At 39.7% G+C, this 26391-nt stretch overlaps 1 protein-coding gene and 1 pseudogene across 4 annotated transcripts in view; one reads left to right on the forward strand and one right to left on the reverse strand.

Annotated features, from left to right (window-relative positions):
• The window catches only part of FAF1 (Fas associated factor 1), a 534320-nt gene that overhangs the window by 127703 nt on the left and 380226 nt on the right, over window positions 1–26391 (forward strand). The window lies entirely within an intron of this gene.
• On the reverse strand, window positions 697–6340 carry LOC117091338 (annotated as a pseudogene).

Consider the following 26391-nt stretch of genomic DNA (forward strand, 5'->3'; position numbering starts at 1 on the left):
TCTAGTAATTTCTATAGATCTATCTTCAATTTCACTTATTCTTTCCTTGACTGTGTCAGTTCTACTGATGAGCCTGTTGTGGACATTCTTCATCTCTGTTACAGTATTTTTTTAAAATTTCAAGCATAGTTTATCTTTCTTTGCTGTAATTACCCATCTGGTCTTAGGTGTTGTCTGTTTTTTCTATTTGAGCCTTTAACATATTAATCATAGTCATCTAAAATTTCCTGTTTAACATCTGCGTCCTATCTCAGTTTTTTTTTAATTTCTAAAATCAAGTTTATTATTCAAAGCAAAAATTGCCCATATAATTAATACATTAGTCTTCAATTTTTATTTCTGCATGGTTATACAGTCTGAATGACTAGCTCACAATCCCGGGTGGTATTACAAGTTTTTTTCTTCAAAATGGTGTTACTGTTGTAAGGGGAAAAGTCCTCACTGACAAAGAAATGACACTAATGAAAACAACATCAGGAATGATCCGCTGGTGCCACAAATTACAGAGAAGCTGTCAGTGAGCAGTTCCTCACCTCTCGCAGCAAAGGGGATCAAGGGCTAAAAATATCTTAGAAAAATCAAACAGCACCTGCAATACACTCTTATATAAAGGCCAGGCTTGCAAACTATTTCTTCTCATCCATGCAGCTCAAATATGAAGGGATTAAATATAAGGCTAATCCCTGGTGAATCTTCTTACTTCTTCCTCTTCTTTGTGGAGTGTAAATTTCCTTTAAGTGGGATTGAGACAATCCCTTCACATTCCTTTAGTTCCTGTTTCAGAAGATGTTTGACAATGTTTGGTCTAATCACATCTATGTTTGGAGACAAGTGCTCCATCATGCTTTCAACAGTGGTGGTTGGTGCATAAAAATCCACCAGGAAATACCCTCCTCTGTTGTGCCAGTGATTGTGGTTGGAGATCTTACAAGGAAGCTCTCGTTCACCCAGGTTTTCCAAGTTCCTGTTGCTCCTCTGTCCATCGGAGCCTCTATCGTATGTTTCAAAGCAGCAGCAGTCTGTGGCTGTGGCATGGCTTTCAGGATTAAAGCCAGCTCATAGTGGGGCATGCCCAGAGGCTTGATGAGTGCGGCTCGGAAGCGAGCTGGTTCCCAGGACATGAAGGGGCAGGATGGCAGGGATCGCGGGGACCTGGAGGTGGCCAGGACTGACGTCTCCCGGACAGCAAAAGCACGCTCCAGCCACCTGAGCCCGGGTCCCCTCAGTCTGTTTCTGATGACAGCTTGTCACTTGCAAATGTGCTTTTTTTTTTTTTTTTGGTATGCTTTGTAATTTTTATTGAAAGCTGTACATCGTATATAGCGTAGTATAGACAAAGGCAAATAGATTTTATGCCTGGAAAGGAGTCTCCTTTTCTTTCCTTTTTCTTTTTCCCTTTCCTTTCCCTTTCCCTTTCCCTTTCCTTTCCCTTTCCTTTCCTTCCCTCCCCCTCCCCTTCCCCTCCCCTCCACCTCCTCTCCCTTCCCCCCTCCCCCTCCCCCTCCCCTCCCCCTCCCCCTCCCCCCCCCTCCCCCTCCCCCTCCCCCTCCCCTCCCCCTCCCCTCCCCCCCCCTCCCCCTCCCCTTCCCCCTCCCCCTCCCCTCCCCCTCCCCCCCCCTCCCCCTCCTCTCCTCTCCTCCCCCTCCACTCCCCGCTCCCCTCCCCTCCCCTCCCCCTCCCCCTCTCCTCTCCCCTCTCCTCTCCCCTCCCCTCTCCTCTCCTTTCCTCCCCCCTTCCCTCTCCTCCCCCCTCCCCCTCCTCTCCTCTCCTCCCCCCCTCCCCTCCCCCTCCCCCTCCCCCTCCCCTCTCCCCTTCCCTCTCCCCTCCCCCTCCCCTCTCCCCTTCCCTCCTCTCCCCTCCCCTTTCTCAGTTTTGTTCTTGTTGCCCAGGCTGGAATGCAGTAGTGGCACAGTCATGGCTCACTGAAACCTCCGTCTCCCAGGTTCAAGTGATTCTTCTACCTCAGCCTCCTGAGTAGCTGGGATTACAGGTGTGCCCCACCACGCCCAGCTAATTCTTTGTATTTTTAGTAGAGACGGGGTTTCATCATGTTGGCCAGGTTGTTCTCGAACTCCTGACCTCAGGTGGTCCACCTGCCTTGACCTTCCAAAGTGCAGGGATTACAGGCATGAGACACCGCGCCTGGCCATGAGTCTCCCTTTATGTATGCTAAGAGTTTGAGTATACTTTTGAGTTGGGTTGCGTTTGAAGTTTATTTCTCCCAGGAAATTTCTCCCAAGAAATTGTCCTAAGAAAGGGCAAACTTAGAAGGGATTCACATCTTGCTGAATATGTAGTTCAGCTTACCGAATAGAAAAGATGTTCACTGGTTTGGCTACACCAGGCTAGGCCTGGTTCGTAGTCACTAGACAAGCAGTTAGCATCTTCTTTGCAGGTGGGGAAGCCTATCAGCAAGCAGAAGAGTAGGTACACAGTGGGCTTGCAGAGAGTGTGGGGTCCCTCTGTGCATGGACAGACTGCACAGGGGGATGGGCAATTTGCAGGAGCAGCAGCCTGGTGCTAACCCTCTAACCACAGGCAGGATATGTACAGGGTTTTACAGAGGAAGTCAGAGTCCTAGTGGGTGGACAGGAGGCCTTTGAACACTTGTTTGCATATTGAGAAGGCCATGCAAAGGTTATTGGTAGGCTAAGACTGCAAGGTTGCAGAGAGAAGGTGTTCTGAACCCATGGCTGAGAATACTGGATATCCTCACGCTCATACTGCTGGCTTCCAAGTTGCGGCCAGAAACTGCAGGTGAACATCTTTCTTCTGCAGTGTCCTTCCAGTGCCTTTTACAGAGAAAGGTTAATATCATCCTTACTTTAAAGGAGAGAGATATCTAAAGAGATTTTTCTTTTTTTTCTTAAATCAGAACATAATGGAAGATGCTTTTGGATCTGAGAGTCGATAAATTGATAACTGAGACAGATGGAGATATCGGATGACAGTAAGCAGTCACTGTTGACTTAAGTTAGCTGGAAGTCCCACCACATTTTACATTTCTGTGCCTTTTATTTTATTACACCTTTATTTTTCTTTCATTAAGCCTTTATTTGGAATCGCTGTTCCTTGGTACTTAAAACCTTTTCTTCCACACAGCTTTTCAAACATTTATCTTGCTCAGGGCACCCTCTGTTATAATCTTGACCATAACTTTATCATTACCAATCGCTGCCACCTCCTTTATAATCTTATTTTCAGGCACCCCTCTTTTCTCACACCATCTCATACCTGTAACCTGACTTGGAAAATACTTGAAGCGCAGTAGCATCTCTAATTTATTGATGCTACCACCTTCACATTGTCTTCCAGATTCTTTGTATTCATTTTTCCTGAATCAGTTTCTTGGCTCCATCATTATGTTGACACTGCTGTGGGACAAAAACTTGGAGCCCAGGTCTTCGGGCTCTAGATTCAGATTCCAGTATACTAGAGATGACAAACAGTTTTAACATTTAAACCAATTCTGTTCAGTTTTATTTTGCTGTGTGCAAAGGCCATTAATAGTGTCTGCCTCGAGCAGTATATTAAGGTTTATGGAATTATGTACAGGTTTAGCAGGAAAAAGTGAATATCTAAGTATCTGCCATGTACACATATTTCTCCCTGTAGCCATGTTTGTTTCAAAGCATCTTAAAAATCAGTTGTAATTGACAACCTGTAGAATGGGAGAAAATATTTGCAAACTATTCACCTGACAAGGGATTAAAATCCAGAATATATAAGGAATTCAACTCAACTGTAGAAAAACAAATACTATCATTTAAAAAAATGGGCAAATGATCTGAATAGACATTTCTCAAAAGAAGACATACAGATGGTCAACAGATACATGAAAAAATGCTAAGCATCACTAATTATCAGGGAAATGCTAACCAAAATCATAATGAGATATCATCTCACCCTAGTTAAAGTGGCTACTATAAAAGAGACAGAAAATGACAAATGCTGGTGGATGCAGAGTAAGGGGAACACTTATACCCTGTTGGTGGGAATATAAATTAGTACAGCCATTATGGAAAACAGTATGGAGGTTCCTCAAAAAATGAAAAGAGCTACCATATACCCAGCAGTTCTCACAGCTGGAATATATTCAAAATATGGTAAATCAGTATTTTGAAGTGATATCTGCACCCTTATGCTTATTGCAGTACTGTTCACAATAGCCAAGATATGGAATCAACCTAAATGTTCATCAAAGGATGAATGAATTAAAGAAAATGCAGTACACACACACACACACAATGGAATATCATTCAGCCTTAAAAAGAATGAAATCCTGTTATTTACAGCAACATGGATAGAACTGGAGGACATTCTGTTAAATGAAACGTCAGGCACAGAAAGACAAATATTGCATGTTCTTATATGTGAGAGCTTAAAAAGGTTGATCTCATTGAGGTAGTGAACAGAATGGTGGTAACCAGAGGCTGGAAGGGTGGTAGGGAGTGGGGGATGAAGAGAGGTTGGTTTATGTGTACAAAAATAGATAGAAGGAATAAGTTCTGATGTTCTGTAGCACGGTAGACTGACTATAATTAATAATAATTTATTGTATATATTTAAATAGCTAGATTTGGAGTGTCCCCAACACAAATAAATGATAAATGTTTGAGGTGATGGATATCCCAATTACCCAGATTTTATCATTGTACATTGTATGCTTGTATCAAAATATCACATGTACTCCATAAATATATACAGCTATTATATGTCCATAAAATGAAGAAAACAAATTAGGTCAGAAACCATAGGCAAACCGTCTTATCAATATGTGACATATAGCTCTCAATATTTAAAAAAAATTAGTTCTGTGATCACTAGTAGAATGTTGAAGTAGCACATTTAGGTTTTGGTTTTAGAGAAAGATAGTTGGCATTCGATAACATCTCTATTTCTGTCACCTGCCATGATAGTTTATAAAGCTAGTAAGTCCAAAATGAGTTTATCTCATTCTCTTATGTATGAATTCAGATATTATGTTGAGTCCCTTACTATGTGCTAGCGCTGTTTTAGGCACAGGGGATGTAGCAGCGAACAAGACAAAATCCACAGTCTTATTGGATTTTATATTCTTGAGCAGATGGGAGTCAGATAATCTGCAAAAGTAAATTTATAAATATACAGTGTAATTTTATAATATGATAAATATCACAAAGAAAACCAAATAGAATAGTAGAATAGCATGACTAAAGATATAGAGGGGATTATTTTATATTGTAGAGTCAGGTAGGGTTATTTTATGGGGTAGCATTTTAGCTGAAATGTGAGAATGAGGAGCCAGCCAGGTGATGATCTGAGGAAAAAGCACTGTGAAAACAGAAGGAAAAGCAAACACAAAGGCCCTGAGGTGAGAGCAGACGTGTTGGAGAAAGAGGTAGAAATCTAATGTGGCTAGAGTATAGTGAGCAAAGGAGTGTGCTTAGAGGAGAAGACTAAGCAGAGGTAGGGGTCTGGTTTTATAGGACTTTGTAGACAAGAATTTTGTGTGTGGCAAGAATATTTTAGTTTGATAATTCATAATCCAAAAATGATTTTTTTCAGTAATGCATGTAATATTAAAATACATGCTTAAGAATGATCTAAAATTATACTGGTTTGGATTACAAAATGGTGTTCTCTTAATATAGACCTCAAATGACAAGCTAAAAACTAATTATTGATTCAGGGAAGTAATTACCCAGACTCTTGGCTCTTTTTCTTGGTATCTACCTACCTCCCTTTCACCATTTGGGCTGCATCCACCTAGGAACTCAAAATCTAGAGTTTTTACATGAGAATGAAATTATTGGTTTTAGTTAGTCAATGTGAAAGGATTAGTACTCCTAGTTAGTGAGGATCCAACACTCCTGCTTATGGTAATGACTCTTAATATACTTACAGTATAACAGAGTCTTAAATTTTTGGTCAGTAAGAAGAAATGAAGTTCAGAATTCCAAATAAGTTAGAAAGTATAATGAGGCCCTTGCATTCCTGGTCAGTCAGGAAGTGTAACAGAGTCCAAAACTCTTAGTCTGGAAACGTAATGATCCAGCATTCCTAGTTAGTCAGGAAGTATAACAGTCCAGCACTTAGGCAGCTATTGCTTAGCAACGGGTATGAAGGTTGATGGAAGGGAAACAAACTGATAGTTAAAGTGAAGTTTTGGAATCATTAATTTATTCAGGCCATGATTTTAATTGATCTCCTTAAAAATTTTATGCCCCATATCTGAGTTTTTCTTTTTACCTTAATAACATTAAAAAATTTTACTATCTGGCTTTTTATTTTTTACAATTATCTTCATTTCTTACCATGTTAACAGATTGGCCACTTCAAAATGTTTTTCAGATAACATCATATCTTTCTTTTCTTTGCTAGTCAAAGGCCTAGGCCTTTATCTTCCTTTTTACTACAACCCTAAAGGCAAAAAAAGAAATGGGAAAAAAAGGCTTGGTTTGGCCGGGCGCGGTGGCTCAAGCCTGTAATCCCAGCACTTTGGGAGGCCGAGACGGGCGGATCACGAGGTCAGGAGATCGAGACCATCCTGGCTAACACGGTGAAACCCCGTCTCTACTAAAAAAAATACAAAAAATTAGCCGGGCGAGATGGCGGGCGCCTGTAGTCCCAGCTACTTGGGAGGCTGAGGCGAGAGAATGGCGTAAACCCGGGAGGCGGAGCTTGCAGTGAGCTGAGATCCGGCCACTGCACTCCAGCCTGGGCGACAGAGCGAGACTCCGTCTCAACAAAAAAAAAAAAAAAAAAGGCTTGGTTTATCCTATATTTCTTCTGAGTTTACTGGTATTTTTTTTTTTTTATGTATTTTGTTTTAATGCATGAACATACATGGATATTATTGAAAACTTTAAAACTATATGGAAACACAAAGGAGAAAGTCACCATCTTACACTACAACTTTTGGCATTTTGGTATGTTTCCTTCTAGTCTTTTTTTTCTTCCTGTGATTATATATAAGCATGTGTACATACATACCAATTTATCTTAAACTCTTTTGGGTCACAAATATCTTAAAAATTTTGAAGCCTGTAGATGAGAGAAAATATATAAATGTTGAAGACAAAATTTTGTATATATTTGTCAAGGGGATTTACGAATCAGTATCAGCAAGGATCTTTTTCATTCACTATCCTGTGCTGTTGTTGAAACTTCTTTTAAAATCTTGTTCTTTTTTTTTTTTAATACGGTTCAATTTATTTATTTATTTATTATTATTATTTTTTAAATTATACCTTAAGTTCTAGGGTACATGTGCATAACGTGCAGGTTTGTTACATATGTATACTTGTGCCATGTTGGTGTGCTGCACCCATCAACTCGTCAGCACCCATCAATTCATTATTTATATCATGTATAACTCCCAGTGCAATCCCTCCCCGTTTGTCTGTTACTGGTGTATAAGAATGCTTGTGATTTTTGCACATTAATTTTGTATCCTGAGACTTTGCTGAAGTTGCTTATCAGCTTAAGGAGATTTTGGGCTGAGACAATGGGGTTTTCTAAATATACAATCATGTCATCTGCAAAAAGGGACAATTTGACTTCTTCTTTTCCTAACTGAATACCCTTGATTTCTTTCTCTTGCCTGATTGCCCTAGCCAGAACTTCCAACACTATGTTGAATAGGAGTGGTGAGAGAGGGCATCCCTGTCTTGTGCCAGTTTTCAAAGGGAATTTTTCCAGTTTTTGCCCATTCAGTATGATATTAGCTGTGGGTTTGTCATAAATAGCTCTTATTATTTTGAGGTACGTTCCATCAATACCGAATTTATTGAGAGTTTTTAGCATGAAGGGCTGTTGAATTTTGTCAAAAGCCTTTTCTGCATCTATTGAGATAATCATGTGGTTCTTGTCTTTGGTTCTGTTTATATGCTGGATTACGTTTATTGATTTGTGAATGTTGAACCAGCCTTGCATCCCAGGGATGAAGCCCACTTGATCATGGTGGATAAGCTTTTTGATGTGCTGCTGAATCCAGTTTGCCAGTATTTTATTGAGGATTTTTGCATCGATGTTCATCAGGGATATTGGTTTAAGATTCTCTTTTTTTGTTGTGTCTCTGCCAGGCTTTGGTATCAGGATGATGTTGGCCTCATAAAAAGAGTTAGGGAGGATTCCCTCTTTTTCTATTGATTGGAATAGTTTCAGAAGGAATGGTATCAGCTCCTCCTTGTACCTCTGGTAGAATTCAGCTGTGAATCTATCTGGTCCTGGACTTTTTGGTTGGTAGGCTATTAATTATTGCCTCAATTTCAGAGCCTGCTATTGGTCTATTCAGGGGTTCAACTTCTTCCTGGTGTAGTCTTGGAAGAGTGTAAGTGTCCAGGAAATTATCCATTTCTTCTAGATTTTCTAGTTGATTTGCGTAGAGGTGTTTATAGTATTCTCTGATGGTAGTTTGTATTTCTGTGGGGTAGGTGGTGATAACGCCTTTATCATTTTTTATTGCATCTATTTGATTCCTCTCTCTTTTCTTCTTTATTAGTCTTGCTAGCGGTCTGTCAATTTTGTTGATCTTTTCAAAAAACCAACTCCTGGATTCATTGATGTTTTTGGAGAGTTTTTTGTGTCTCTATCTCCTTCAGTTCTGCTCTGATCTTAGTTATTTCTTGCCTTCTGCTAGCTTTTGAATGTGTTTGCTCTTGCCTCTCTAGTTCTTTTAATTGTGATGTTAGAGTGTCAACTTTAGATCTTTCCTGCTTTCTCTTGTGGGCATTTAGTGCTATAAATTTCCCTCTACACACTGCTTTAAATGTGTCCCAGAGATTCTGGTATGTTGTATCTTTGTTCTCATTGGTTTCAAAGAACATCTTTATTTCTGCTTTCATTTCATTATGTACCCAGTAGTCATTCAGGAGCAGGTTGTTCAGTTTCCATGTAGTTGAGCGGTTTTGATTGAGTTTCTTAGTCCTGAGTTCTAGTTTGATTGCACTGTGGTCTGAGAGACAGTTTGTTATAATTTCTGTTCTTTTGTATTTGCTGAGGAGTGCTTTACTTCCAATTATGTGGTCAATTTTGGAATAAGTGTGATGTGGTGCTGAGAAGAATGTATATTCTGTTGATTTGGGGTGGAGAGTTCTATAGATGTCTATTAGGTCCGCTTGGTGCAGAGATGAGTTCAATTCCTGGATATCCTTGTTAACTTTCTGTCTCGTTGATCTGTCTAATGTTGACAGTGGAGTGTTGAAGTCTCCCATTATTATTGTATGGGAGTCTAAGTCTCTTTGTAAGTCTCTAAGGACTTGCTTTATGAATCTGGGTGCTCCTGTATTGGGTGCATATATATTTAGGATAGTTAGCTCTTCCTGTTGAATTGATCCCTTTATCATTATGTAATGGCCTTCTTTGTCTCTTTTGATCTTTGATGGTTTAAAGTGTGTTTTATCAGAGTATAGGATTGCAACCCCTGCTTTTTTTTGTTCTCCATTTGCTTGGTAGATCTTCCTCCATCCCTTTATTTTGAGCCTATGTATGTCTCTGCATGTGAGATGGGTCTCCTGAATACAGCAGACTGATGGGTCTTGACTCTTTATCCAGTTTGCCAGTCTGTGTCTTTTAATTGGAGCATTTAGTCCATTTACATTTAAGGTTAATATTGTTATGTGTGAACTTGATCCTGCCATTATAATATTAACTGGTTATTTTGCTCGTTAGTTGATGCAGTTTCTTCCTAGCCTCGATGGTCTTTACATTTTGGCGTGTTTTTGCAATGGCTGGTACCGGTTGTTCCTTTCCATGTTTAGTGCTTCCTTCAGGGTCTCTTGTAAAGCAGGCCTGGTGGTGACAAAATCTCTAAGCATTTGCTTATCTGTAAAGGATTTTATTTCTCCTTCACTTATGAAACTTAGTTTGGCTGGATATGAAATTCTGGGTTGAAAATTCTTTTCTTTAAGAACGTTGAATATTGGCCCCCACTCTCTTCTGGCTTGTAGAGTTTCTGCCGAGAGATCTGCTGTTAGTCTGATGGGCTTCCCTTTGTGGGTAACCCGACCTTTCTCTCTGGCTGCCCTTAAGATTTTTTCCTTCATTTCAGCTTTGGTGAATCTGGCAATTATGTGTCTTGGAGTTGCTCTTCTGGAGGAGTATCTTTGTGGCGTTCTCTGTATCTCCTGAATTTGAATGTTGGCCTGCCCTACTAGGTTGGGGAAGTTCTCCTGGATGATATCCTGAAGAGTGTTTTCCAACTTGGTTCCATTTTCCCCCTCACTTTCAGGCACCCCAATCAGACGTAGATTTGGTCTTTTTACATAATCCCATACTTCTTGCAGGCTTTGTTCATTTCTTTTTCTTCTTTTTTCTTTTGGTTTCTCTTCTCGCTTCATTTCATTCATTTGATCCTCAATCGCTGATACTCTTTCTTCCAGTTGATCGAGTCGGTTACTGAAGCTTGTGCATTTGTCACATATTTCTCGTGTCATGGTTTTCATCTCTGTCGTTTCGTTTATGACCTTCTCTGCATTAATTAGTCTAGCTGTCAATTCTTCCACTTTTTTTTCAAGATTTTTAGTTTCTTTGCGCTGGGTACGTAATTCCTCCTTTAGCTCTGAGAAGTTTGATGGACTGAAGTCTTCTTCTCTCATCTCGTCAAAGTCATTCTTTGACCAGCTTTGGTCCGTTGCTGGCGATGGGCTGCGTTCCTTTGCAGGGGGAGATGCGCTCTTATTTTTTGAATTTCCAGCTTTTCTGCCCTGCTTTTTCCCCATCTTTGTGGTTTTATCTGTTTCTGGTCTTTGATGATGGTGACGTACTGATGGGGTTTTGGTATAGGTGTCCTTCCTGTTTGATAGTTTTCCTTCTGACAGTCAGGACCCTCAGCTATAGGTCTGTTGGAGATTGCTTGAGGGAAAACTCCAGACCCTGTTTGCCTGGGTATCAGCAGCAGAGGTTGCGGAAGACAGAATATTGCTGAACAGCGAGTGTACCTGTCTGATTCTTACTTTGGAAGCTTCCTCTCAGGGGTGTACTCCACCCTGTGAGGTATGGGGTGTCAGACTGCCCCTGGTGAGGGATGTCTCCCAGTTAGGCTACTCAGGGGTCAGGGACCAGCTTGAGCAGGCAGTCTGTCCCTTCTCAGATCTCAACCTCCGTGTTGGGAGATCCACTGCTCTCTTCAAAGCTGTCAGACAGAGTCGTTTGCATCTGCAGAGGTTCGGCTGCTTTTTTGTTGTTGTTTTTTATCTGTGCCCTGTCCCCAGAGGTGGAGTCTACAGAGACAGGCAGGTTTCCTTGAGCTGCTATGAGCTCCACCCAGTTCGAGCTTCCCAGCGGCTTTGTTTACCTACTTAAGCCTCAGCAATGGCGGGCGCCCCTCCCCCAGCCTCGCTGCTGCCGTTTCAGTTAGATCGCAGACTGCTGTGTTAGCAATGAGGGAGACTCCGTGGGCGTGGGACCCTCCCGGCCAGGTGTGGGATATATTCTCCTGGTGTGCCCGTTTGCTTAAAGCGCAGTATTGGGGTGGGAGTTACCCGATTTTCCAGGTGTTGTGTGAGGCGATGCCTCACCCTGCTTCAGCTCTCACTGATTGGGCTGCAGCAGCTGACCAGCACCGATTGTCCGGCACTCCCTAGTGAGATGACCCCAGTACCTCAGTTGAAAATGCAGAAATCACCGGTCTTCTGTGTCGCTCGCGCTGAGAGTTGGAGACTGGAGCTGTTCCCATTCGGCCATCTTGCCCACCTTCCCTAAATCTTGTTCTTAGTGCTGTAGTGGAGCCATTGCTGCGCCGGATCTTTGGCCATAGTAGTGCTATTGTTGGAATGTAAGGTTACTGTTACCACTCTTACAGTTTGTGTTCACTGTTAGCTATTTTTATCAAATAATAGCATTCATGTGTGAAGGGACTGGGTCCTGATGGACTTCCCGTCTCAGTAATATGTGGCATCAGTACCAGTCTTAACTTCAGTAACCCATTTGATCATTTTTTTCTTGACTGAGTTGTATTTCATTATAGGAGATGTTATAATTTATTTAATCTATTAATATAAATGTAGGCTCTGTAATTTTCTCTACCATAAGTAAAACAGTGATGCAGTAAATACCCTTATATTTACTTGTCTGACAATTTTCTTGGGATAAATTCCTAAAAGTGAAATTGCTTGGTCAAATTTGATATGAATTGCCTGATTGTGCCTGAGAAGTATACCAATATATAGATAACAGTGTGGTTTTTGCTAACACTGGTCATTATGGAATACTTTTATTAGTTATAATGTTTATAAAAAGTGAAATACATAAATCTAAAGTATATAGTTAGATGTTTTTTGACAGTTCTATACATCTGTGTATTTAATACCTTTAGCAGTGTATAGAACATTTCCATTGTCACAGGAAGATTCCTTATAAATCTTCCTGTATTCTTACTGGCCATCTATTTTTTTTCCTTTGGTGAAGTATCTATTAAAATCTTTTGTAGATTTTGTAAAATATTTAGATTTTCTTCTTCTTACTGAGTTATAGAAGTTCTTCATATATTGTGGATACTAGTCTTTTGTCATGTATTTGTAGAATAAACACATTTCTGGTATGTGGCTGGCCATTTCATTTTCTTAGTGGGGTCTTTTGACAGTCAAAGGTTATAATTTGAATAAAATTCAACCTATGAATTATTATTTATACTTTCTTGTCCTCTGTGGGAAATCCTTTCCTTAACCAAGGCCATAAAGATTTTTTCCTATGTTTTCTTCTAGAAATTTTACAGTTTTTAGCTTTTATGTTAAGGTATATGATACATTTTGAGGTAATTTTTGTGTATGGTGTGAGTGTAGGTTTGAAGTTTTTTTATTTTTTCTGCCAAATGGATATTCAGTTGTTTTAGCACCAATTTTGAAAAGATTATTCCTTCCTTATTAAATTGCCTTGTCCCTTATTGAACATCAGTTAGATATACAGAGATATTATGCTATGGCTTTGAGGAATGGGTTTGTTCATAGTATTGAAGTATAGGGAGTCAGAAACTAGGCTTTGTATGTTTGGAAGTTGATTAAATTTGAAAAGCCTTAGCTTTTTGAAATTCTTTTTCTTTTATTCTTTTTCAAGTATCTTGGGATGGCTGTAGTGGGATCTGATTTGTAATGTATTTGTTTTCAGTGTGGCATATCCAGATATTTTTCTCTCTCCTTTTTCAATTACTAGTTTTTGTCAAACTATTTTCTGGTATTGAAGGTTAAACAGGTTTGTAGCCATCTTGAAATAGGTATTATAAGGACCTGACAGGTCATAAGTCTCCTTGTGTAGAACTCCTCACTCTTGCTTCCTGTGAAAGCATAAAATGTTGGAATTAGCAAAATCCAATCAACAGTATATAGGCCCTTTCTTTTTTTTTTTTTTTTTTTTTTTTTTTTTTTTTTTTTTTGAGACGGAGTCTCGCTCTGCCGCCCAGGCTGGAGTGCAATGGCCGGATCTCAGCTCACTGCAAGCTCCGCCTCCCGGGTTTACGCCATTCTCCTGCCTCAGCCTCCCAATTAGCTGGGACTACAGGCGCCCGCCACGTCGCCCGGCTAGTTTTTTTTTTTTTTGTAGTTTTTAGTAGAGACGGGGTTTCACCGTTTTAGCCAGGATGGTCTCGATCTCCTGACCTCGTGATCCACCCGTCTCGGCCTCCCAAAGTGCTGGGATTACAGGCTTGAGCCACCGCGCCCGGCCGGCCCTTTCTTTATTACTTTCATTTACTGACATTTTTTTCTCTTGTCAGGCTATTATTAGTGATCATGGCCTTATGAAATTCTGGTTGAATAAAGCACCTGGAGAAATAGTAATTTATAAATATGAAACAAGACTAAAGTCTATTAATACCAGACTTCTTTGCATATCAAACAAATATTGTGAATTTTTAGCGAGAGTATGTGATCTTGGAGTGCGTGACCATTTGATAGTAGTCATTTGCTTGGTGTTGGTGTCACCATTATAAACTAACGCAAGCAAATGCATCTCATAAGTAGGCAGTAGCTTGATTTTTTTTCTTGTTTATACAAATAATAGTAGAAATGAAATGAACTCCTTTTTTTCTGCGTTTCTTGCACAGTTGCCAATAAAAAATGCAGTCATTAAGCAAGCAGCAGGGTAAGAAATATAATAAATATATATTTATTTTTATGAATAAAACTTCTCTGCTTCTTGCAGTAGAATTCTTTGTGCTCCAATCACATCAAAAAAAGCAATACCTGAGGTCATAGGTGTGCCTAGTAGCACAGCTAAGTTGGATATATTCCCCCTTGTGTTTTTGTCACAAACATTGATCTTAGGTGTTTATAATTCGATAGTGAATACTGGAAACATATATTCAGCTTCCAGTGTTAGTGTAGAAAGAACACCATCTGATGGATTGGTCGGAGTTAAATTTGAATCTGATTTGGATACTTTTATTGTTACAATTTTGAAAGAGTTATTACTAAATCTTTTTTTTTTTGAGATGGAGTCTCGCTCTGTCGCCCAGGCTGGAGTGCAGTGGCGTGATCTCAGTTCACTGCAAGCTCCACCTTCTGGGTTCACGCCATTCTCCTGCCTCAGCCTCCCGAGTAGCTGGGACTAGAGGCGCCTGCCCCCATGCCCGGCTAGTTTTTTTGTATTTTTTTAGTAGAGACGAGGTTTCACCGTGTTAGCCAGGATGGTCTTGATCTCCTGACCTCGTGATCCACCCGTCTCGGCCTCCCAAGGTGCTGGGATTACAGGCGTGAGCCACTGCGCCCGGCACTAAATCTAATAGTAATAGTGATGTATTCTTTATAGTTATCACATTTAAGGAGTTTTCAAAACAAAATCCTCTGCATGTTATTTCTCTGAGAGGAAATTACATTATTTAGAATGTTTATATTTGCAAAACCCAGTAACGTCTGTGGGAGCAGCTGATTGTCACAGATATTTTCTAGAAAAATTGCAGAATAATGTGTATTTATAATTTAATTTTTATAATTATATAAAATATGTATATCTTAAATTTATAATTCTACATGCAGACTTGTTCATGTAAAATTATATATATTTATAACCAAACATAGCTTATATAAAATTATATATAATTATATATTTATAACTTACACTTACGTTAATATGTAAAATTAAAAGTCATGTAAAATTTTACATTAACATGTAAAATTATAAGTTAGTGTAATATTATATGTTAATTCTATAGTTTACATGAGTTTCATAGGATAAAATGCTTTGTTAAACAATTCGGAGGCCGGGCGCGGTGGCTCAAGCCTGTAATCCCAGCACTTTGGGAGGCCGAGACGGGCGGATCACAAGGTCAGGAGATCGAGACCATCCTGGCTAACCCGGTGAAACCCTGTCTCTACTAAAAGATATAAAAAACTAGCCGGGCGAGGCGGCGGGCGCCTGTAGTCCCAGCTACTCGGGAGGCTGAGGCAGGAGAATGGCGTAAACCCGGGAGGCGGAGCTTGCAGTGAGCTGAGATCCGGCCACTACACTCCAGCCTGGGCGACAGAGCGAGACTCCGTCTCAAAAAAAAAAAAAAAAAAAAAAAACAACAATTCGGGGCTTTGAAAATATCAGTTGATGAATATCCTCAAATGTAGATTCTTCATTTTATTTTATTTTTTAAAGAAACATCCACCATCTGATGGTATCTGCAGGCTTTTACCACAGATGATTCAGTCCATAAAAGCATCCTGTTGTGATATACCAAAATACGTTTAAAAAGCTGTGCATGCCTTTATGATTTGATTTTGTTTTTTAAGGGATGCTAGAGGTGCTTTGTGTTTTTAAGGGACACATTGTATACAGGAGTATCCGGCCGGGTGCAGTGGCTCACGCCTGCAATCCCAGCACTTTGGGAGGCTGAGATGGGCGGATCACGAGGTCAGGAGATCAAGACCATCCTGGCTAACGTGGTGAAACCCGTTCTCTACTAAAAATATAAAAAATTAGCTGGGTGTGGTGGCGGGTGCCTGTAGTCCCAGCTACTCGGGAGGCTGAGGCAGGAGAATGGCTTGAACCCAGGAGGCGGAACTTGCAGTGAGCAGAGATCGTGCCACTGTACTCCAGCCTGGGCAATAGAAGGAGACTCCGTCTCAAAAAAAAAAAAAAAAAAGACATAACATACACTTACAAAGAGACAATTGGAAGAATTGAAAGAATTCAAATATGTACTATTTTGTAGTTGCAATATAGAGTCAATATTAATTTTTTTTTGACTTTGATAATGATATTGTGGTTATAAAGAGAATATCCTTATTCTAATGCTGGGACAGAGTGTCATAATGCTTGCAATTTACTTTCTTTTGAAATTGTTTTATTTTTGATTGACACATCATAATTGTGTATGTTTATAAGGTTGCAATTTACCTTCAAATGTGAAAGAAATGGTATATGTATTTGACCAGAAAGGATGAAAGTAAACTTGTCAGAGTATTAACAATTATTGAATCCATGTGAAAGGTACATTGATGTTCATTGTACTTTTCTTTCAAGTTTTCTCTAGCTGGAAATTTTTTAAAACAAAAAAGCTGGGGACAAAATCTCCACAAAGAATAAACTGTAACATTAGGACAGTGCAACTTACTATTTTTGGTCCAATTTTTGTCTCTAACATTATCCTTTGTAAGAGATTATTGAATATATGTTCAATACTTATTATTTTGTTTCCTACAGTTTAATAATGCTTCATGATTTTAGAATGTTTTGCAGTTTACAAAACATATGGCTAGGCGTGGTGACTCATGCTATAATCCCAGCACTTTGGGAGGCTGATATGGGAGGATCGCCTGACCCTGGAGTTCAAAGTTAAAGTGAGCTATGATCACACCACTGCACTCCAGCCTGGACAACAGAGTGAGACCCTGTCTCAAAAACAAAAAACAAAAAACCCCAAAAAAACAAAAACCAAAAACCACACACAAAAAAATCCCCCAAAAAACTACGTACAGAGGGAGTATTTATGTACATCCTATTTCTATTTTGTGAAATAGACGAGATAGGTGGTATTTTCCTCACTTTACAAATGAACAGTGTGAGTTTTAGAAAAGTATTCCCAAGATCATAGCTAGCTACTTTTGTGCCGAGACTTCCCTCCTAAGCCTTGGAGTCTTCCCTGTATCAACCTTGATGTCCCACAGATTATTTTAAATGCAGTGTACCACAAACTTGTTCCTTTTTTCCTCTTTATATTATTCCCTGGTAATGGTACCTTGATCTACCCAAATAGACCAGTCGCACATCTGGAAGGTGTCCGACAATTACTATACTCTTACCTAATTGGCTCTAGGGGAGAAGAAATGGGGAAGAGAACTAATGTTTTTTAAGTACATATTTAATATCTGGTTCTATGTGTTCGATGGTTTTCATGAATCTTATTAAATCCTTTCAACAGCTACTGTGTTTAGATGGTGTCTCCAATTTTACAGTTTCATAGTAGAGATTTAGAAATAGGCTTAATGAGGTTAAATGATTTTTTTTTTCTTTTTGAGATGGAGTCTCGCTTTGTCACCTAGACCCAGGCTGCCAGGCTGGAGTGCAGTGGCTCGATGTCAGCTCACTGTAACCCTCCTCTCCTGGGTTCAAGTGAATCTCCTGCTTCAGCCTCCTGTTAAATGATTTGTTCTAAGTTGCAAAGCTCATAGACAGTGACTGTGGGATTTGAATTTAGGTCTTAAACTTTCTAAAGTCTGCATTCTTTCCAATGTACATAAGCAAATTTCTTTTAAATCTTTCTCTTAACTTTTTATAACACTACCATTGCTTATGTGTCAGTTTGGATTACTGAAAGAGCCTACTTACTCAGTTTTTCTGTATTCAACTTTATTTCCTTTAGTTAAGCTTCCATGCTGTTGACAGAGTGATCTTTCTAAAATCCCACTCTGGTCATATTGCTTCTCTTCATTGATAGAATGAAAATGGCAAATAAAGCACTTCATATAATCTAGTTCTTGCCTTCCCTTTTCATCTTCACGTACTTCCACACATCTGTGCTACTCTTCAGCCACACTGAAAAATGGAATTAAAGCTTTAGTCTGTCATAACTCCTTCCCCTTATAATTACTACCCTAGTCTTTCATTCTGTGCTGTGTTATCTGTTGCATTCACTATTCAAGACTCCAAAGAGTAAGTTCCTATAGGAAGTCTTTATAATGCCTTCACTGGCTGTATTAGGTATTTTTCCTTTGCCATGTGCATACATCTGTTATAGAACTACATTATAACTATTTGTTTTCAAGCCTTTTGCTGTAATACTGTGAATTCCTTGAAAGTCATACCTCACAGATATTCAGTGTTCAGTAAATGTTTATTATTGAATGGAGATTAATGAGCCTCCTTCTAATCCCCACACTATGAATATACTTTTCCTTAGGGAGGCTAAAATATATCAGTTTTTCTTTTCTTTTTTTTTTTTTTTTGAGACGGAGTCTTGCTCTGTCGCCCAGGCTGGAGTGCAGTGGCCGGATCTCAGCTCACTGCAAGCTCCGCCTCCCGGGTTTTACGCCATTCTCCTGCCTCAGCCTCCCGAGTAGCTGGGACTACAGGCGCCCGCCACCTCGCCCGGCTAGTTTTTTTTGTATTTTTTAGTAGAGACGGGGTTTCACCATGTTAGCCAGGATGGTCTTGATCTCCTGACCTCGTGATCCGCCCGTCTCGGCCTCCCAAAGTGCTGGGATTACAGGCTCGAGCCACCGCGCCCGGCCATATCAGTTTTTCCATAGAGGTTGTTGTGACTTTTATATTTATTTATTTTGTTCATCCTGAGTATTGGAATAGTAGTTAAGGGACCTGATTTCTAGTTTCGGTTCTGCCACTTATTTACCACACTCTTTTTTTTTTTTTTTTGAGACGGAGTCTCGCTCTGTCACCCAGGCTGGAGTGCTGTGGCCGGATCTCAGCTCACTGCAAGCTCCACCTCCCGGGTTCACGCCATTCTCCTGTCTCAGCCTCCCGGGTGGCTGGGACTACAGGCGCTGCCACGTCGCCCGGCTAGTTTTTTGTAGTTTTTAGTAGAGACCGGGTTTCACCGGGTTAGCCAGGATGGTCTCGATCTCCTGACCTTGTGATCCGCCCGTCTCGGCCTCCCAAAGTGCTGGGATTACAGGCTTGAGCCACCGCGCCCGGCCTATTTACCATACTCTTTTAGGCAAGTTAGTGTAATTTGGTCTTGGTCTCTTGGCCTCAGTTATCATCCATTTAATAGCAGGTTGAATTAAGTGTTTCCTGACCTCTTACCTGTCTTTCCCAATAACTCTGATTTCTTGGGAAGGGTTTTGAGCAGAGATATGACATGTTGTTAGTGGTCTTATGAGTTTCACTTTGACAGAATGTGTAGGATGGGTTGGAAGGGTGTATTAGTCCATTCTTGCATTGCTATAAAGAACTACCTGAGACAGGGTAATTTATAAAGAAAAGAAGTTTAATTGGCTCACAGTTCTGCAGGCTGTACAGGAAACATAGCTGGGGAGGCCTCAGGAAACTTACAGTCGTGGTGGAAGGAAAGCAAAGGGGAAGCAGGTACATCCAACATGGCTGGTGCCAGGAAGAAGATGGCGAAGGGAGAGGTGCTACACCCTTTTAAACAACCAGATCTCATGAGAACTCACTATCATGAGAACAGCAAGGGGGAAATCTGCCCCCATGATCCAGTTCCCTCCCAGCAGGCCCTTCCTCTAACATTGCAGATTACAATTTGACATGAGATTTGGGGAGGACGTAAATCCAAACCATATCAAAGGGGGTAAACCAGATGAATGCAGAGAGACCATTTAAGAGAGTAATGTGGTTTCATGAGTGCCTGGAATGTGATCAATATTTGGAAAAGGAGAAATAATTGTGAAAGAAACTTTACAATTTGAAATGGTAAGGGGAGATGTGGTATCACAGAAAGATATCTGGTCTTTGTCCCTGATTTTTGGCACAGAGGTCTTAAAACCCTTGGAATTTCCTGAGCCATAAGGGTAATAGAAGTGTCTTTTGTTCTAATGAGGCTACTCTTGGTGGGCCCCTAGATAGCTTCAGGATGGGGGCTAGTCGCCGGGAAGATGAAGCCTTGATTAGAAGCTTGGAACTTTCAGCATGACCTCCCCAACCTCTGGGGAGAGGACAGGGGATGGAGATTGAGTTGATCACCAGTGGCTAATGATAATCAATTTTGCCTATGTAATGAAACCTCCATAAAACCCATAAACAACGGGATTTGGAGAGCTTCCAGATTGGTGAATGCAGTGAGGAGCTGAGATGTTGGCATACCTGGAGAGTGCATGGAAGCACTGTCTCCCATACTCCTGCCCCCACACACCTTACCACCCTATGTATCTTTTCCATTTGGTTGTTCCTGAGTTCTTTTTTTTTTTTTTTTTTAAATAATAAGCCTGTAATGGTAAGGAAAAAGCATTTCCCTGAGTTCTGTGAGAACCAGCAAAATATCAAACCTCAGGAGGGGGTTGTGGAAACTTCAAATTTGTAGCCAAGATGGACTGCATTGTGGGTAACCAGGGAACCTAATACTTGGAATTGGCATTTGAAGTGAGGGCAATCTTGTGGGACTCTTAAACCTACGGAATCTGACACTAACTCTGGGTGGTTAGTGTCAGAATAGAATTGAATTGTTGGAGACCCAGCTGGTGTTCAGAGGATTGGAGAATTGTAAAGTTGATGTCAGAATTGGTTGGTGTAAGGGGGGAAAAAAAGGCCATAACAGCGTAGTAGAGTGATTGTCTTCTTTGCAGATCCTATCTTCCCTGCAAAAAAGGACTCCAAGATTTGAAGCCTATGTTGACTTAAACAGAGAACTAGGTGTTGTATTTTGAGAGAAATAGCTTAATTTTTTTTTCTTATTTCTGCCGTATTTTCCAAAGAGGATGGGAAGAAATGAAACTTTATAACTAGAGGCATAATTATTTTCAGATTTACACAGAAAATGTTATTTTCCCACATGGGGAAACAGCTCCCTAAAACACACAGAAAGAGGATTATCAGTCAGAAACAGCATAAAGACAGGGAAAAGAGATTGGGAACCTTCAGTAAAAACAAGTAACTATCCGTACTTGCTCATCATTTTCCAAGGTTGTGAAGTTTTGGTTTTGAGGATTTTCTTCACTTGGACTTGCGCTGTGAGGAAGATCTTCTTAATATTATTGAAATTGCACACCTTAAATTTAGTATTTGTCAAACTCTCATATTTGTTAAACAAGGAGCTTTAGAAAACATGTTTACTGTCTGTACTCTGAGGGTGCTATTGGCACTTACTAGTGCAGGCAATCGAGAGAGCTAGAAATCTTTATCAAAGTTGATACTAAGTCTGCGAAGTGCTGAGTAACCAATTTGTTCCTGTTGCTACTGCTGGAACTGTACTATACCAGTACTGGACAGTGGTAACAGCTGTTGAGGCTGCTGGTGCTAATGTCTTTTCTGCTAGTAGTCCTCTAAATCAGTGGTCCCTAACCTTTTTAGCACCTGGGACTGGTTTTGTAGACAACAATTTTTCTGTGGACTGGAGTAGAGGATGGTTTGGGGATGATTCAAGCTCATTACATTTATTCTCCACTTTATTTCTATTATTATTGCATTGTAATGTATAATGAAATAATTATACAACTCACCATGATGTAGAATCAATGGGAACCCTGAACTTATTTTCCTGCAACTAGACTACCCCATCTGAGGGTGATTGGAGACAGTGACAGATCATCAGACATTAGATTCTCACAAGGAGCACACAGCCTAGATCCCTTGCATGCACAGTTCATAATAGGGTTCATGCTCCTGTGATGAACCCTATTCATACAGGAACAATATGGTTGCTGCTGCTTATCTGACGGGAGGCGGAGCTCAGGTGGTAATATGAGCGATGGGGAGTGGCTCACATTACTACCCTTCACAGGGCATTCTCTGTGTCTCAGTCCTTTTTTTTTTTTTTTTTTTGTCTCTGATAAGGGTACTCTTATGGGATCTAGGATCTACCATAATCCAACATTATGTAATCCCAATCCTTAATTTAATTCTATCTACAAAGATCCTGTTTCCAAGTAAGGCTCACATTTTTAGAAAAAGACATGAATGTTTTAGACACACTACTCAACCCACTATAGGAAGCTACTAGCAATTAGAAAAAACTCTTTATTAGTGGGGACCTTGTTTTCTCTTGATCATATTCATTCACTTGCTCAACAAACATTTAAAGAACCCCAACACTGTACAAGAGGAAGGTGTAGAGAAAGATGGCAGATATATTCTTTGCTCTTATGGAACTCCCAGGCAGATGTAGACACCAGTATCTGCAGTACAATATGACAGGCTGGGCATGGTGCTGTAGGAATACAGAAGACAGATTCTATATTTGTTCTGGAGGGGCCTAAAGTTGCACCATTTAAGTCTTGAAGAAAGACAAGGAAGTTGCTGAAAAAGCTAATATCATGTGTAAAGACACTGTGGGTGGAAAGAGAGTAGCTTAGGAAGTCATAGGTTCTTAAGTGCTACTGGATCATGGAGTGCACTTAAAGAGTACATTAAGTATTTATTACCATGTAAATAGTGATTTAACTTCTCAGCTAATTATTTGTTAATTAGGAACTTTTAAAAAAATAATCCCTGCTTTGTCTACTGACTCAAGTCATCTTTAGCATATGTCGAATTTTTCTATGTATTGTGGTTTCTTTGGGGCTATTCGTTTGTTTTTTGTTTTTGTGATTTTTAAAATCTGTTTTTGAACTAGATTCAAATGGTTTTCCTTAATGTAGCTTTATAATGTTTACTTACAAATGATGGTCAAGTATATTTTCATTATACTCTTTTACAAAAATGTTTTGGTTGTTTTCAACTTTTTTTCTTCCAGATGGGTTTAGCTTACAGAAAAGATTCTGTTGATATTACTTCTAGAATTTCTTTATTCTTATAAGTTCATTTGGGATCAGTTGACATCATTTCAGTAGTCTTTGCAGTCAGGAATAACTTCTCATTTTTTCAACTTTCCTTTTTATGTTCTTCAGTAAAGTTTTAAATGTGTTTATTTTTTATTTTAAAATAGGATGAGAAGCCATTGGAGTTGGTTAAAAAAAAAAAAAATTGAGCTCTGGAGGAAGCCACAATATACACTGGCGAGTCTATTTGATAAACTAATAACAGATTCTATTCAGATTATAAAATATAGGTTGGTAACAGTTGGAAAGGTTTTATAGACGATGTATTAGTTGCTGAGATGGTCAGTCTGTATTGATCTACTGGTCAATTTGAATTAACTCTAATAACTATTATAGAAAGTTTGTAAGAACAACCTTTTCCCCAATGTCTCTGCATCTTAAATGATACCCTGTGGTGCTGGGCGCAGTGGCTCATGCCTGTAATCCCAGCACTTTGGGAAGCTGAGGCGGGAGGATCACTTGAGGTCAGGAGTTAGAGACCAGCCTGGCCAACATAGTGAAACTCCGTCTCTACTAAAAATAAAAAAACTAGTTGGGCGTGGTGGCACGTGCCTGTAGTCCCAGCTACTCTGGAGGCTGAGGCAGCAGAATCGCTTGAATCCAGGAGGTGGAGGTTGCAGTGAGCCAAGATCAAGCCACTGTATTCCACCTTGGGCAACACAGCAAGACTCTGTCTCAAAAAAACTAAAAAACCCCAAAAAAACAAAAACAAAAAGAAACAAGAATGATACTCTGGGGGTCATGAGGAGAGAGTTAGGCATACTGTGTTTAATCTAGATGTCTCTGATGTAGATGCAGTTCTCTTCCACCAGCTCACCTGAACCTAAAAGGGACATAGCAAAAAACCAAGGTTTAGGTGGTACCTGCATGCCAGATTCTAATTACCAAACCATTATTTCTTTTGTAACCTCACAATTTCTTTCAAACTAGTAGTGCTTTTTGATTTAGAATGATATTTTTCTTATTCTTCTCATTTGCAAAAGCAGTTTGGCTCATGAGGTTTAAACAACTGGAATGCTGGCTCTTGGTTTGTCAGTAATCGGCAGCTCAGTAACAGGATGTAATGTCAGCTGTCCAGATTTAGAAGAAACAAGTGGAACAGGAAAAAAGAGAAGGGTGTGTAGGTAGTTTCTTGGTTTCCTGATGTTTCCACTAAGTACAGAATGCTCTGAAAGAGAAATGGACTTTTGGGAAGGGGTGTTACCTTTGACTGCCTTTAATCCTGAGTTGCAGTCTCAGCTTCCTACTTTGGCACACGTGCCTGTTTTCTTTTTGTGGAATGTGTTAAGGAAGGCAGCAGATGGTTGTCAACACTGTTGAGGTTAGCCTCTAATGAGAGGTCGCTTTGTTGGGGGTGAATTGATTTATAGTTTACAGTACATTTTGTATTCACAGTAGGTAATACTGTGAAAGCAAAACTGAGATCTCATTAAAAAACAAATTGAAGAATAATGCCTTTTTTGTGTATTTTACCCCACCACACAACAGACCCTTCAAGTTGGCCTGGTTCCATCATCTACTTTGACTTTAAAATACAGCTCCTCACAGGAATGCCTCTCCCTTACCCACCCCTCACCACACTATGATTATATCACATTACTGCTTTCATGAAAGTGGTTGTCAGTACAGCCTATCTCCTACTCTCTACTGGCAGTTTGAGAGTTCCAGTTGCTCTACATTCTTGCCACTCACTACCTGTCAGCCTTTTTGTTTTTAATCCATTATTTTCAACTTAGAGGCATTTCATTGTGGTTTTAAATTATACCTCCCAGATTATTAATAGCCATTTGGGGATGCTGTCTTGTGAGTGCCCATTCAAATCTTTTTCTTACTTTTCTGTTGAGCTGTGTGTCATTTTCCTGTTGATTTACCAGAGTTTTTATATTTTCTGGATAGAAGCTTTTTGTTGTGTGTTGCAGAGACCATCATCTATTCTGTGACTTGTGTTTTTGCCCTTTTAATGAGTCTTTAATGAGCAAGAATAACTAATTTTAATGCAGTTCCGTTTATTCTTTCTTTATTGATTTTGGTTTTTTTGGATCCTGTTTTTAAAGAAATCTGTCCACCTCAGCTCATGAGTATGTTTTCCTGCGTTTCTTTTAGAAGCATTGTTTTTACCTTTTACATTTAGTGTTGTAATTTATTGAAAGTTAATTTTGTGTTAGTATAAGATAGGCTGAAGTTTTGTTTTTCTCATGGGGTATCCATTTAACCTACTATCATTTATTGAAAATACCCTTCTGAGCTGGGTGCGGTGGCTCACGCCTGTAATCCCAGCACTCTGGGAGGCTGAGGCGGGCGGATCACGAGGTCAGGAGATGGAAACCATCATGGCTAACACGGTGAAACTCCGCCTCTACTAAAAATTACAAAAAATTAGCCAGGCGTGGTGGCGGGCGCCTGTGGTCCCAGCTACTCTGGAGGCTGAGGCAGGAGAATGGCGTGAACCCGGGAGGCGGAGCTTGCAGTGAGCCGAGGTTGCGCCACTGCATTCCAGCCTGGGTGACAGAGGGAGACTCTGTCTCAAAAAAAAAAAAAAAAAAAAAAGACCCTTCTTTCCCTACTAGTCTGTAGTGCCATCTTTGTCATAAATCAAGTATTCCTACCTGTATGGGACTGTTTCTGAATTCTCTAGTCTTTTTTTGTTTGTCTATACTTGCTTCATTCAATACTACCCTGTTTTATTTATTTTAAAGTCTTGATAAGCTGGTAGTGTAGGTCCTTGAGCTTTTTCTTTACTAAGATGGTCTTGGATATTCTCGGGTGTTTGCATCTTCACATATAAATAATTTACAGTCAGGTTATCAATTTCCTCAAAAAATATTCCAGGATTGTAATTGAGATCATATCAAATTTGAAGATGAATCTGGGAAGAATTAACACATTTACAGTATAAAGTCTTCAAGTCTATGAACATAGAATATCCTTCCATTTATTGAACTTGTCTTTGATTATCTCTCAGTACTCTTTTAGGCCCTGTGTCGTAATTATGTACATTTTTCTTTTGATACTGGTTTAGGTATTTTAAATATATCCTTTAGATTTTTTATTCAGATATTTTATTTAGGTATTTAGGTATTCTTTAGGTATGTTTGGTGGAATTCATCAGTGAAGCTGTGTCTGAAATTTTTTCATAGGAAGGTTTTTAATTAAAGGTTTGATATCTTTAGTGGATATAAGACTAAATTGATTTTCTATTTTTTCTTGTGTCTTCACAAGTTGTGTTTTGCTAAGAATTTGTCTATCTAAATTTTCATATTTATTGGCATAAAGTTCATAATATTCTTTTATGATCTTTTAAATATCTGTAGGATTTGTACAGACTTTCCTCTTTTATTTCTAATACTGAGCATGTGGATCCACTGTCTGTTTTTCTGAACTATGGCCAAGGGTGTATTAAGTTTTTTTTTTTTTTTTTGAGATCGAGTCTCACTCTCTCCCAGGTGGCTCCAGTGCAGTGGCATGATCTTGGCTCACTGCAACCTCCATCTCCTCGGTGCAAGTGATTCTCCTGCCTCAGCCTCCTGAGTAGTTGGGATTA

The sequence above is a fragment of the Trachypithecus francoisi genome, unplaced genomic scaffold (genome assembly GCF_009764315.1).
Source record: "Trachypithecus francoisi isolate TF-2019V2 unplaced genomic scaffold, Tfra_2.0 Lachesis_group12, whole genome shotgun sequence".
In the NCBI taxonomy this organism is placed as follows: Eukaryota; Metazoa; Chordata; class Mammalia; order Primates; family Cercopithecidae; genus Trachypithecus; species Trachypithecus francoisi.